The sequence below is a fragment of the Ischnura elegans genome (assembly GCF_921293095.1).
Source record: "Ischnura elegans chromosome 13 unlocalized genomic scaffold, ioIscEleg1.1 SUPER_13_unloc_4, whole genome shotgun sequence".
Taxonomy (NCBI): domain Eukaryota; kingdom Metazoa; phylum Arthropoda; class Insecta; order Odonata; family Coenagrionidae; genus Ischnura; species Ischnura elegans.
Window position 1 is genome coordinate 7,339,432 of NW_025791660.1, and position 10,861 is coordinate 7,350,292.

The window sequence follows — 10,861 nt, forward strand, 5'->3', positions numbered from 1 at the left end:
CCTTGTGCCCTTACTGAAGGGGTGGAGAAAATTCTGGTTGAAAATGATAAGAATGAAAAGTCTGTGCCAAATTTTTGGCGAGATGTAACGTTTTATCCCAATTGTCCTGCACCTTCTATGTTTTCTGCTTTTCTTCTTATGAAAATTATCTTTCAAATTCCTGTGAAGGGGCTAAATAATTCTACAAAAGACTTTAAAAAACAAATGCTAGTGCTAAGGTAGCATTTTTATATATGTAATGACCACGTTGCTTTACAATTTTATACAATGACCAAGTCGCTTTTCAATTTTGTGTTTTTTGCATTTTCTGACAATCTCATTCCTGTTAAGAGGCTAAATAATAAATAGAGAATGAAAAATTGTAGAAGGCAGAACCTCTTTCAGTATTATTAAATTTTATACTTTGGTGCATTATATTATGGAGGCATTTCCTCCAATTAATGATCTTTAATGCGACAACAATTTCATAAGGTCTGATGAAAGGAAGAGAAAACCGAATAATACTGCAGCACGAAAAAACTAAGGAAGTGGAGGAAAGTGGGAGTCTGAAGAGGCCATGGAAAAGAAAAGGGAGAAGCTGACAAACCACAGGAAAAACAGAACCATCAAACGGGCAAAGGCCTCAACCAATATGGCCTATGAATCAATTTAAGTTGGCCAAGTAGCTTGTACGAGTAATTGAAAGTTCACATGCATCGCCAATTAGTTCCCTAGCGTATACAGCTTGTTTGAAAGCTCTTGGAACCTAGGTATGTGGAAAGAAGGAATCGCACAAAGAGAGAAGAGTAAGTTTGAGGGAGGAAAGCGTTCCTCGCCTATTAGTTGGAAGAGGGAATAATGGTTGTCAGGGTAGCCGAAAATAGCTTTTTGGAGACTAAAAATTCCAACCAAGCATAAAGAAAGAACTCCAACCTCCCATCCAGGTTGTTACGTTTTAAAAGAACCTCAATCTATTTGTCTAGCTCTTAAACTATTCAAGCATTGAGAACAACATTTCTTTCTTCCTTTCCAAAATCCTATTACACACAAAATCTTAGCCTTTTAACTTCAAACTCACAGTCTCCAGTCTTTGGAATCGGCTTGAATAAGTTCCTTGCAACAAAATACATGGGGTAAAACTTATTAAGCTACATAAATAAAGTTAAAGCATTTCAGAACAATTCCCAAGTTAAATAGACTACTAGACAGAAACAAATGCAAGAAAAGCAATAGCAACGTTTAGCACTTGGAATGCTCAACTTGATCTCACAGGTAGATGGGTAAAAATCTTCCCTCAGGAGGAACCGGAGTAACTTTTCTAACACAGTATGTATGCTTAAAATATTTGCTTTGAAAATGAGTTCCCTATACTTTGGTGCCAGCTACACAACATTATCACTCTGCTTGGATAAATCTTGGCAACGGGGTGAGCAATTCGAAGCAAGGGTTAACAAGAGACATCAATGTTAATTTATTAAAAAAATGTAAACGGTCTGAAATCAACAAATCTGAAGATGGAACAGATTACAAAAAATGGAGAAAATGGCAGGCTAGAAAAACATTACTGTCTCAAAGTCTCAAACACTGGCCTTTCAAAACATACCTACCTGATATGCTACCAAGTGGGCAAATCGAACTTGAAAGCAAAATTTTTTATTGAAATGCAACATGACCATATTTTTCATTTTTTAATGCTTTTTTTCTCTCAAACCCGGGCATATATGGACAAAATCCTTCAACAGTATTCCTATCTAAGTGTCTACTTTCAAATAAAAAGGTTTCATCTTCTGTCTTGACATCATTTACGAAAAGTATCCCTGTCACCTACTTAACAGCCTGACACAAGCCCCATTATCCTTATGAACAAATCGCAACTATGCATCAGACTTCAAACCTCTCTCTATGGTAAAGAAGTGAAATAATATAATTATGACATTTAAACAAAGTACGATGCATTTCTTTCCATTAATAATTCAATGAACTTGGCAAAGAGATACAATGGAAGCCATTAGCATACCAAAACATGCATCTGGCAACATCGATGCGCTCTAGAATTTCCATTGCCAAAAATTAAAGCAAACACGAAGCTATAAGACTTGATATTTAACCCTCCAGCGGGCGCGCTGTGGCACAAAGTGCAACATTGTGCCGTTTCGGTCTCACGTTATTAATAGTAGTTGGTCAGTGAACCAAACGCACCAATTATTCCTTCTTTGTATCACTATGAAGATTTCTGTTATTGATTCAAGCGCCTAGCTTCCCGAATTTCGAAATAAAACGAATAAGTAGATGAACTGGTCGTCTTTGTTGCACTCTGTGCAACGCGCGCCTGGTGATGTAATACTATCCCGTAGTGGCAATTATTGATCAACATTGTCTATTTCTGTACGATGTAGCGTGAGGTGAGTTGGTGGGAACACACGAGTTTTCACCATTCCTTCTCTGAATCAGGTTGAGCTAACAGCTAAGTGAATGGTGTGTACAAGCAGCTGTTTGTGGGGAGAAATTGACCTGTGGTATTTTCTCTAACATGAGCCCTATGATGTGAGTACATTTTTAGAATTAATTTCGATTGGATACTTTGTTGTCCTTTTATGAGATGTTGATGTAGAAAAATTCAAAAGTTAGTTATCACACTGCTTAGGGCACGAAGATTCATTACTGAAGAAGACTATCTGAGTGTACTACAAGAGCTGTCGGACGAGGAACAGGAAGTAGGCATTGAGGGAAGCGATGACACATATGAGGAGGAAAATATTTCCCCTCGTGATAACGGCAGAGACTGATGAAGCTACCTCTGATGGTGACGTGAAAGAACCTACAACTGCTGAAGATTGTGATATTGATGGTGAGAATAATCATTTTTTTGGAAAAATTTTAAATCTTGCAAGTGAAAAAAAACTTCTTTTTGCGGTGCTACAAAGATCAAGCGCCAAAACATTATGAAAACCCTACCAAGGACAAAACTGTGCAAGAAATACTCCTGATAAGGCTGCGGCTTTTCGAAAATGTATAGAGATAGACATGATTGATGAAATTGTGATGCAAATAAACGAGTACATTCAAAATAAAATTGCTCTTGTCCACTATTCAAGGGAAAAGGATTGTAAGGAAACGACAAGAACAGAATTTATGGCTGTGCTGAAAATACTTTTTCTAATTGGCATGAAAAAAGGTTTTCATGCTAATTCTTTAGACTTGTGTATTGAAGATTGATCAGGAATGCAAATTCTAACGGCAGCTTTGAGTTACAAGCGATTTTTGTTTATTTTATGATCAGTAAGATTTGACGACAGAGCAAGTAGGGATTTCCGAAAACAAACAGATAAATTAGCTGCAATCCGAACAATAATAAACTCGTTCATAGTAAATTGTAAAAAAACATATAAAATGAGTGAATTTGTGACAATTGACGAAATGCTGCAAACATACAGATGCCGTTGAAGTTTCATTCAATATATATTGAGCAAACCCGCGAAATACGGGATAAAGTTTTATTCTATGTGTGATGCCAAAATATTCTTCACCAGTAATCTCGAAGTGTATTGCGGGAAGCAGATGAACGGTCCATATTTAGTGTCAAACACACCAGTAGACGTTGTCAAGAGGCTTGTAAGATCAATTGAGGCAACTAATCGTAATCTTACCACAGATAACTGGTATGCTAGTTACCCGCTTGCCAAGCATCTCCTCAGAAAAAACATTACTACCATTGGCACGCTGAAAAAAAATAAAAGAGATTTTCTGCCTGAATTTTTGCCAAACAAGACGCGCGCTGTAGGGTCATCACTCTACGGGTTTCAGAAAGACATTACCCTACTGTCATATGTTACAAAGAAGAACAAGGCGGTGTTGTTGCTTTCAACAATGCATGATGAGGGGATCACAGATGTAGGTTCAAATAAACCATGTCTTATAATAGATTACGATGCAACGAAAACAGGTGTCGACACGGTTGACCACGGTTGCATGTATTCTGTGTCCAGATTTACGAAAAGGTGGCCATTAGTTTAATTTTATAGATTTTTGGACATCGCAGGAATCAATGCTCACATATTATAAAGGGCAAACAATCCTACAAATGAACATTGCAGGAGGACATTCCTGAAAACTTTATCGTACATATTGATGAACGCACACTTGAAAAACAGGTCAAACATATTATCTCTACCAGCTGACATTAAAATATTCTTGTCAAGTTATCGAAATGAAGACTTGCAAGTTGAGGTGAGCGAGACAGCAAGTAAGAAACGCGGAGAGTGCGTATTGTGTGGCCGTGCAAAGAACATATCAACGACAATCAAATGTGGGAGGTGTAATAACTTTTCTTTCCGAAAGCACTGTTAAACAGTTACTACCTGAAAAAAGTGTGCATAAATGACGTTAAAAACCTTAAGACATAAAAACTGAGTTTTTGGCATTGCTAAAAAAAAATGGGATAAAAATTTTCTTATTATAAAAGTGCTTAAAAATCTGTACTGTATGTCTAAACTATGTAAAGTTCTATTAGAAAACAAGGTATTGAATATACGCTTCTTAATTCGATTTTTTGTAATTAATATCAGCGGAAAACCAAGTGTTGCACTGAGTGCCACGCGCGCCCGCTAGTGTCAGAGAATATGGCGCGCCTGCTGGAGGGTTAAAAAAAACATGGCAAAACAGTGAGTGCAACAAACCAGTGCCATACACTGAAACACACAAAAAGTAATTCATAAGATATTGATAATGATATCTACTTGGACATTGTAATTGTGCAGGTAAAATAATCAATAGTCAACTATTTACACGGAACCACTATCAAATGTAGAACTAATTTTTGCTACTTTCAAGCCCCAAATGAGTTCAAAACTAGCTATATTGGAGGACACAAAAAATCCACATCACACTTGTCACAAGGGCTTCCATTAGTCCATCAAACTTCAGAATGAACAGTATAAAGATGGGAAAAATTTACCACATTACCACTAATTTACGGCCTGCCACAAGCACCATGATTCTTATAAACAGAATCGCAACATTGCATTGGACTTCCAACCTGCTTCTGTGATAAATTAAATCTCCGATGCGATTATGGTATTTTTATATTCTAGATTTTGGATGAATTTTTTTCCCATTATTATTGCAATGAATTTGGCAAAGAGAGAGAGAATAGAAGCCATACACAATTACACAATAACAATTAAAACAAATATTATCATTCTCTAACATTTACCTCACCGAACATAATGAATACCACACAGGAAAGACTTACTATTTAAATAAAAACCAAGACAAATAATGAGTGGTAATATACAGTTCCATACACTATTACACAAAAACCATATTCATAATAAATTGATGATGATACTCACTTGGAGATTGTAGAGGTTCAGTCCAGGGAAGCTAAGTTAAAGCAGAATGGGATGGCTAGATAACAGCAGCTCAATCACACACGACAGAATCCTGAAAAGGAAAGAAAGCAACCATGTATTAATACAACAGAGTATATCAAAACTAACGCATTGGCAGTACCTTTCCTCACCATACAAAAACAGTGTATAGCTACAACTGTGTAACATGTTGTCATCCTATGGTGAGACAAATTGGAAAGTTAAGATGATATCTAGACAAAAATGTCATCAAGGCAGACAAATAGTCATTGCAGTAATAATTCAAAGCAAAAATGTTTGGATTATTGAGTAACAAATTTGATCTCAGCAATTCCACCCTAATCAAAAATGGGTGACACCACAGCAACAGATAATACCTAATTTTGAATCTATACAGAACACTTATAGCAAATCACTGACCAATATTGGCAAATATATTTAAAACATTTCCATATTATCACAGAAGAATCTAATATGACCACAGAAAATCACAGCTGATTAATGCTACACATGACAACCTACTGGTGACTCCTAATATTTAATTGTGATTTGAAAACTTTTACCCCATCAAGAAGTCATCATAGCACATGGTACATTAAACTTAAGAACTGACATAAAACCAGCCAAAATCATTAAAATCCTCAATAAAAAAACAAACTGAAATGAAGGCATGACTATATAGCACAACGGCAAAGTATAATATACGATATTTGCATGAATGTAGTCCCACCTTTTTTTCCAAAAATACCCATGGTAAAAGTAAAGGGGGACTATATTCAAACCCATCTTTTTAATTTTTCCCTTTAACTCAAGCCTCAAAATTACAGGCTGAAATTATTCAGAGAAATACGGTAAGTAGGAATATTAAATATTATGTATTATTACCTTCCAATGTTAACTATGCTGAAGTTCTGCATACCACAAGATAATACATTACAGGAAAACATGATGGCCATGGTATATATAAAATATAAATCTCAGCACAGGACGAAGATCAAGGTAGACATAAAAGGAATCACTTCCCAAAAAATGCTTTTTATAAAACCGCAAGCACACAGAAATGGCTGATAATAAATTTCCATGGATCAAACTTCATAAGCTATCCTATTGTACGAAACAAACAGTTGTCTGTGCATGCAGAAGATCACATTAATTCCACTACAAAACAGTTATATACTCACCTAAGTATTTTCCAAAAGAAAACTGAGAAAATATTTTTTTTATACTTTTAAAAACAGATTTTTAACTCACATATAACACTAAATGACATACTTAGACTTTGTACACGCTTCCTTACACACAAATAAAACCACAATCTCCTGAAAATCTAACAAGTATTCTGATATATTAAATGTCATATCTCAATAGTGAAAATTGCAGCACAGCACTTAATAAGTATTTCAGGAACAGAATTTTATAGCACTAATAATCCATTAGTAATGGAATTTTAATATGAACCCTTGTAGAGTATAGAATAACTGATTTCTTTGGCTTCAATAATACTGAAATTTCTGCTTTCTACATTACTAACTAAAAAATTTAAGAAATGAGATATAGCTCTAAAATCAAAATAATCGGATTATAGACCAAATATTGACAATCATATAGGGTTTAGTTAATTCAATAACACCTAATTGATCTAAATTGCCATATTGCACTACAATGATCATAAACATAAATTAAATCTGTTCAAAGTGAATACATATACAGTTCTTGCCTCAACTTTAGCATTTATGAACAATGGAATTATTTTCATATTTTTAATGTCCCTACCATAAAAGACATTTTAGAATTCTTTCTTACCTCCATGTGTGCATTTATTTTAACCATTTTCATCCATAGCCATTCTGACAATATAAGAAATAAACCAAAATGTTAGCAAACAGTTTGGCATAAGAATTCCAAGCCTGAATTCCAACCATCATTTAAAAGTGAGGTAAAGAATACCTATCTATTCAATTACTTACAAACTAAATAACAACTGATGTAAATCATGTATCCTCAACCACTGTAAAAATTTTAATAAACGTCTACCGCTTTCACATCCAACGAATGAATTTAATTGTAACAGGTTTGGTTGTGACAAAACATCTACATCAAACTTCTTACAGGGGGCTTCAAATGTTGCATCACTCTCTTGAATGGCTGATATAGAGATGAGAAAAATTTCCAATGAGATCCTCAACTGCCTGCCACAAGCCAAATAATATGAGAGAACACAATTGAAACTATATACTAACTTCCAACCTGCCACTCGAATGAGTGACAGCAATAACATGCTTTTTACATGTGTATAATAAAATTAGATTTTGGCTGCATTTATTCTCATTATTAAATCAGTTAACATCACCAAGAGAGAGAAAAAAGAAGCAATTGACACCAAAACATTCACAAGGCAATATCAACAAACTGCAACATTTCCCCCATCAAACGTTAAGGGCACCAAGTAGGTAAGATGTTCTACTCCTACATAGAAATTAAGGCTAAAAAATCCACCTGTTCCATACACCGAGACCCAAAAAACAAATTCATAAGAAATTGATGAGGATACCCACTTGGTGATTGTGAAGGTTCGGTTCATGGAAGCTAAGTTAAAGCAGGATAGAATAGCTATATAGCCAAATCTCAATCACCAGGACAGAATCCTTAAAAGGAAGGAAGGTCACCGTATATTAATGAAATGGTGCATCTAAAAACATTCACAAAGGCAGTACCTTTCCTCATACTAATTGCAGATACGTCTGAGTAATGTGCTCCCATCCTATGGTAGGACAAATTGAAACGTTTAAATAAACCATAGAATACAATTTCATCTAGGCAAACTATTGCTTAGGTACTAATTAAAAAACAACACTTTTACGGCCCAATATCTGAGAAAAGATTTAATGCATTTCCATATAATCACAGAGGATACAAAATTGCCTGCATAACATAATAGTTGATTGATGATACACACGACTGCCTACTCATTAAGTCCTTAAGTTTCATCACGACACGAAAACATTTACCCCATCACTAAATCATTCTAGCACACGGTACATTTAAACTAGAATACTGTCTTAACACTGACGAAAATCGATTGAAATAGTTGGCAAAAACAGGCTGAAATAATGGCACGACTAAATAGCACCAATGGCATAAGAATAAAAAACGGAAGAAAATCGTAAAATATAAAAATCCAGACTTCCAGCGTTTATTACGCCTAGGTCCTGAAATTCAAAAGATTATATATTACGGACGAAACATGGTTCACCAAGAGAAAATGTACCGAGGAAAATTGTAACAATCATTAAGGCACTCCCTTCCCAAACACAAACATAAAATAACCGCAATTCATTTGTTGGAAAACATACAGTTGAAGAGCTGTCAAATATTAACTAGTATAGCATTCATAAGTGCGAAGTTATAGATGCTCTCAGCTCAGAAATATCACCAACCTTCCAACTGCCAACGAAACGTCAACTGAATACGTTGGAAATACAACAGACAGATCCTTACCACATCAAATTACTTCACCAAATACGATCATATTCGTCAATGAAGGTCAATAACAGTAGCACTCTAGAAGAAGAATAATAAGCCAAAACAAAACATCTAATCAATGGCAAGAATACGTTTGTTCACGACTCCTAGAAGCCTTTAAGTTCAGGCAAGAGCAAACAACAGAAACATTCATTACATGGATCATACAAACGAGAAATCCACAAGGAATTCTTTGTCCCATTACTTGTTTCACATGCATCGAAGTAACGTTGTGACTACTTACCGACACCTACACACCAAAACAGATTAAAATTTCGTAATAATTCCCATCGAGGCATTTCACAAACAATGAATACATACCTATATGAGTTATGGTTGATTAACGCATTGAATTACGCAATACCAATTTCAAGAATTATTCATTACGAACAGCCGAGTTCAAATTTTAAATGTTACAATCCTTGCACGTCGTCGGAAAAGTGGTAGATATAGAACCGTCAGGAAATGTTAACCCTCCTAAATATTATATCAAACTTCTTAGATATTATGAGACTAACGTAATCCATTTTCATTATTTCGTCATTGAAATACGAATGAATAGCTGATAAAATATCATCACTAATAAAAATTTAAGGGTTAAACAAGCGTACGAAACAAATAGTGGTCTTGAGTATGCTCACAATAATTCCACGAGAAAAATTAAAATTCGCACCTCAGTAATACCGTCATACCCACATGACCAAATCTTATAACAAATTCCTACATTTGGAACATGGCACACAGTATTAAGAAAGGTTCCCAAGACTCCGGTCAAGTGTTATTTAGTACTTTTCTGCGTAATTCCTAAAAATTTCTTATTTGTGCTCTAGGAAAAACATCGCAATCATAGCTCACGCCGAAGAGTATAAATAAGCTCGCTTGACAATATAAGGTGACGCCGTGTTCATAAATGCAACTACATGTTTATAGACACGGATGTTTTCTTTCAGTGGTACAGCACTACATAGAAACTAAAATGATGCATGAAGGTATTACAAAAATGCCCGCGAGTAGCTAACACCAACATGGATAGACTCCGAAAAGTTATGAAGAAACATGCGTTATTCAGTTCAGACCTTTCACTTTAGAAATTCATAAACGCATACCTACGGCCTTCGCCGTTACTATGTACAACTAAATATCACATGAATCATGACCATTCAAATAGTTAATGAAATAACTGTGTCATATTTTCAATGATTAGGAAACTAAAAAAGGAGTGATCTCGTCGAAGAAATTACGAGTTAAGTATCACATGACGTAACTGATCCATCTGCCTTAAACGAGAAGCACACGCTCTACATTTCGTAAACTCAGGCCCTTGCAAAGTACGTATTCTTACCCAAGATAGAATTCAACTTTGAAAGCAAGTACGCAGAAAATGCACACAAAGCCAAAATACAATCCAACATAAATTAAAAGAAAGAGATAAATTAGCATATACAAAGAAACTTCTCCCATTGCGAGCGAAAAATCATTTGGAGCAAGTACCCGGGCAGAGCAAAATCAATCTAAATTTCCTGGAACAGGAGTAGTGGCGCCAAAAACTTAGTTCTATGACCTCTGATTAAAACTTCACTCCATCAAAACAGTAACATACAAATGATTACTTGAACTCACTCAGGTTGGGATGCGCACTCCCACAAGCTTTGATTGCAGGAAGATGGAGAATATGAAGCCAGGCGATGAGAATTCACTGAAAATTCAGAAGAAGACGTTTCGTTGTTGACACCACGAACGATGAGCAGGAAATGAGCTACTGTTCGCGCGCACGGCGCAAGCGCGTAAGACAGAACGAGTTTCCAGAATATTCCACTAGATGGCGGACGAATTCAAATTTCCCCCACCTCAGCTTAGCTCGCCCTCCCACAGGCCTACGACCTCGCTTGTGCACCCAGAAAGAAATCTTGGATCCGCCCCTGGTCATGGACGTCACCAATAATTCAGATGAGTTCAATCATTTGAAGTTCGGAGCCCAGTAACTGCTAAAC

At 35.7% G+C, this 10,861-nt stretch overlaps 1 protein-coding gene across 4 annotated transcripts in view; it reads right to left on the reverse strand.

Moving 5' to 3' along the window:
- Nucleotides 1-10,641, reverse strand: part of LOC124173197 — a 28,761-nt gene extending 18,120 nt beyond the window's left edge. For 2 of the 4 annotated variants that reach the window (XM_046552718.1, XM_046552715.1), the window contains exons 1-2: nt 10,491-10,641; nt 5,331-5,421 (exon numbers count right to left, since the gene is read on the reverse strand). The gene's annotated coding sequence lies outside the window, so the exon portion shown is untranslated. Of the gene's footprint in view, nt 1-5,330; nt 5,422-6,233; nt 6,333-7,903; nt 7,994-10,490 lie in introns of those variants that run through there. The other 2 variants (XM_046552716.1, XM_046552717.1) reach the window with 2 other exon arrangements.
- Between the last annotated feature and the right edge of the window lie 220 nt (nt 10,642-10,861).